We start from the raw sequence: 4,647 nt of genomic DNA on the forward strand, positions 1-4,647 counted from the left end.
CGATTATTCTACTTCTTCTTTTCACCTCCTAGTGCAAACTTGGATCTCCAGGACTATTAAACCTGACTTACCCTCATTAACCTTCAAGTTTCCAATGGGCACTGGAATCTTTCCTTTATAAAATCTCCTAAACTTGTAGCCTTTAACTGACTCAGTTCTCTTCAACTTCTGGCTATCAACCTGGATGGACTTTCTCCAATACGCTTCTCTTACATTGTACTTCGCTAAATTCACAAATAACCGGAAGCCATAAAGCCTGAAACCATTCAACCTCTCCAGCGCTCTGAAACCATCTATTCTAATAGAAAATTAACAAAACCAAATTTCATTCTGCCCTATCCAACTTACTTGCAATGAACGAGTCGACAACGTTGCCGTGTCTCCCAAAATCTTGTCTCAGGTCGCTCCAATGTAATGCAGGCGGAAGATTTTGAACAAACAATGTAACCAGTTTAGTTTTCTCGGGTGGCTACCACTTCTTTTGCCTTGAGAAATCCATGTTTTCTTAACTTATTGATAATATGCACACTGCATACACATGTGTTTAAATTTACGATCTCTAGAAAGAACACTATTCTCTTTTACCTTCGAAAACACATAATAAGTTCACTTTTAAAATGTATAATACAAAGTATATACTTTGATAAAAATATATAATAAGATACATGTACTTTTACTTTTAACATGATCCAAATGATCTTAGGGATTATTATTATCTCTGAAGGTCTTAGATTCGAACACAACATTCGTAAGAGTGTTTAAGCATTCATTGTCAAATTGTTGAGAATATTTCAAACAGATACTACATTGTAATCACCTCAGTCTAATAAAAATATTTTAACAAACTACGAGTGTCAAATGTATAAGATGTCACAACCAACCCTTTGAGGGAAAAGTTGACCAGTTACGATGATGTGTTTTTTTATTGAAAAGGTTTTTGATGAAAGAATGAGAGTCGCCATTAATCATTTTTAAGGTGCGATTGGAGAACCTAAAATTGGGTAGTTTTAATAAAATGTTTTCATTTTATCAAAATACCAACTTTTGGTATGTGAAAATTAGAAATCAGGTTCGAGAGTTATTTACGCCCAAAAATTAGAACCTAGTCAATTATCCTATATTTTGAAAATTTGAGTTTGATGTTTTATTAATTTAAAATCTATCGTGTATGCAAATTTTGAAGAGGTTTACCAAGACCAATAACGACCACCCTCAGTCATTTATGCGAGAGTTTCGTTATTGATTCCAATAAACAAACATTGTCTCGAAGATTAAGAAATCATGATGTAGAGTTTTCAAAAGATGTTGATTTACTTCAGAAATCAACAATGGTCACCCTCAGGTATTTATGCGGAAGATACACTGCTAATTCCTTAATAAATAAACATTGCCTTATTTTTGAAATCGAAATGCAGTAAAACAATTCATGATTGAACCTAATTATGCTAAGTGGGTTAATAAAGGCATTCTTCTAACTTAAAGTGTCAAATTATGAAATTTAAAGAATCTAGAGGACTGAACCTAAAAAATGTCAGCTTTAATATTAACCCTAATTGATTTAACCAATTATTGAACCAAATAAATGAAATGGACCCTCGGGCATTAAGGCGAGGGCCAAATCAAATATTCCCCTAAATTAAAGGACTAAAGTGAAATTAAGCCTAAAATGAATGCTCTAATATTAATCATAATCATTTTTAGCCAATTATTGGATCGAATAATCGAAATGAACACTCAAACTTAAGGCGAAAGATAAATAGAATATTCCCTAAATTAAAGGACTAAAAGTGAAATTAAGCCTAAAATAGAGGCTTTAATGTTAATCCTAATTTATTTTAACCAATTATTGAATTGGATAATCAAAATGGACACTATGGCATTAAGGCGATGGTCAAATCAAATATTTTTTAATTTTAAAAAAATTCAGGGACTAAATCTTAGAGAAGTATAAATTTAGGGACTAAACCTAAAAAGAAAGTACTAACTATGGACTAAACTAAGAGAAATCTAAACTTAATATTATTAAAAATAGGACTAAAAGTGTAACATCTCAAATCCTGAGTTACTAGTTTGGGTTAACCCTAAACTTAAAGTTGAGTCCAAAAGACTTTATAAATTAATTGGGCAAAGTTTAGTGTTAGTGGGCTTGAATTGAGGCCCAAGTGAATTGTGGTTAAGTGATAAGAGTTTTATGGTTTAGAAGTTGGGGGACTAATAATGTAATTTTCCATAGCTAAAACTAAAAGTTGAAAACCCTCCGTTTTTATATCTTACACGTTAACCACCCACCATTTTTCTCACCAAACACTCATATCTTCTTCTTCATCATTTTCTCTTTTCTTATTCCTTTCTTAAGTGCAAAGTTTTAAGGATTCAAGCTTAGTTTTTGTAGCCAAGGTAAGAATGTTTCTCTCTATCCTTCAAGCTTTGTTTTAAGCTCAATTTTTTAAGTTTTAGAATTAGCTTTCAAAATGGGTTTTTCTTGAAGGTAGGGTGAATCCTAGTTGATTCAAGAGGTGTTTTAGCAGCCAAGGCGGTAAGGTAACACACTTATAGCTTTCTCATACCAAGTGTATATAATGAAAAGTTAAGATGTGTTAGAAAGTGAAGTTTAAAGCATGTTTAGCAATTTCTATGGTAGATTGTTCATTTAATGTTATAAGCATGGTATAAAGCCTTATTTATTCTCTTTGTTTTCACATAAAACTTTAAGTATGTTTGGGGACCTCACTAAGGTCTTTGGGATTGAGAAATATAATTTTTTAGTACTTGCTTTATGGCTTCTGCAGGTAGAGTATCGATGGACCTCACTAAGGTCTTTTGGATTGAGAAATAGAGTTTTTAGTACTTGTTTTATGACTTTTATAGGTAGAGTATCGATACTATACGGATAATATCAATACTTGTTCTTCATTCTTAGGCAGATTCGTGAGTTTCTAGGCAATAGTATTGGTACTCTTGAAAGAGTATCAAAACTTTGAGTCATAGTTTCAAAACTCTAAGAAAGTTTCAAAACTGGACATAACATAATGTTTTAAAATATCGGTACTTATATAAAGTATCGTAACTTTAGCATGAGTATCGATACTGCAGGGATAGTATCGATACATTCAGTTTATTTTAAGAAGTAAAGGCAGTTTTTGAGCGTTTTAGACTCGAGGTACCCCAACACTTTAGTGATTCTTCAGATAAGACTACAAGTGAAAACGTTAATGTTAATTTCAACGTAGAAACAATTTAAAGTTAGGAGAAATAAAACTAGCCTACTTTGAATGCTCAGAAAAATAACTAGGACACCCGAATTCCTTTATAAAAGCTAGCAGAGTCGATAGTATAAATTCAGTCCAAATATCCTTGTGTAGGACTGAGGCCCTTATAACTAGATATGTTTGCCGAGGTCTTGACACTATTTAGAATAAATGGTGGGCTAGTCAGGGGTATGGTTTTCGATGCAGAGAATTTCGGGGGGGGGGGCTATCCAGGATAGACTAGAGGGGTGAGTGAGCTACGATATGGAGAACCCTCAGTCGAACCATGATGTCTACCATAGCATAGAGTGAGTATTCGAGAATACTCACTAAAGCAGTTTTAAAGCAGACTAGCTTGGGTGAAAGGTCCAATACTCAAGGAGTAGGCTAATAGAACATAACAGATAGAAGAACAAAATTGATAGTATAACAGATAGTAGTAGACCTTATACCAATAGACTTGAATGTTTAAGCCTTTCAGTGAATTACAGTTAGTATGTTTTAGCTCATCCTTCAGATATTTCCGTGGGTAGGTTAATAGATCAAGCAGTTGGGAAGCAGTTGATAGACCAAGGTCCAGACCAGTCTAGTGCAGATCAGATGTACGTCTCAATGTTTTTATTGGGCATGTATATTTGTAAACATTATTGTCCAGTTGAGTTGTAGATTTAGTCAAGTTAGTTTGTGTTTAAAACATTTTTATGTTTCGATATAACAAATTAAGTGTTATTGAATTTTAAGATTTTATAATCAATTTTAAATTATATTCGATTAAAATTATTCGAATATCAAAATATACTCCAAGTTTTTCAAAGGTCAATTTCAATCCTTACTAAAGTGGAAAATTGTGTTTTAAATTTAAAATATTTTTTTAAACAATTTTTACAAAGTATTTTGAACCATAATCGAGCCAAAAATTATTTTTACAAAGGGATGTACCGATACACTCTTGAATGTATCAATGCACACCCAACTTCGAATGCATTTTGTGTACCGATGTACAGATAATACATCGATGTGCTCCTGGCTTTATTGAAACATCGAATATAATTAGTGTAACGATGCACTTGGAGTGTACCGATACACTAGGTCTTATAACAATCGAAATATTTGCATTTTACACACGGTGTGCTGATGTACCTTGAGAGTGTACCGAAGCACCTACGCTTCCACCAGATTTGTTAAATGATAATTACACCATAACGACTCTATTGACTTCACTAATGATCCCTAACGTTCAAAATCAATTGAAGGTGTATTTAAACAAGCTGAGGAGCCATTAATCGAAAACAAGAAACAAGAATTGAGAGAGAATCAAAGAGAAAGCCTTGAACTTATCATTTGAGCATTTTCAAGACTATTACATTCAATATTCATTTTTGCTTTCAAGAACACTACT

The sequence above is a fragment of the Hibiscus syriacus genome, unplaced genomic scaffold, assembly GCF_006381635.1.
Source record: "Hibiscus syriacus cultivar Baekdansim isolate YM2019G1 unplaced genomic scaffold, ASM638163v2 tig00111213_pilon, whole genome shotgun sequence".
In the NCBI taxonomy this organism is placed as follows: Eukaryota; Viridiplantae; Streptophyta; class Magnoliopsida; order Malvales; family Malvaceae; genus Hibiscus; species Hibiscus syriacus.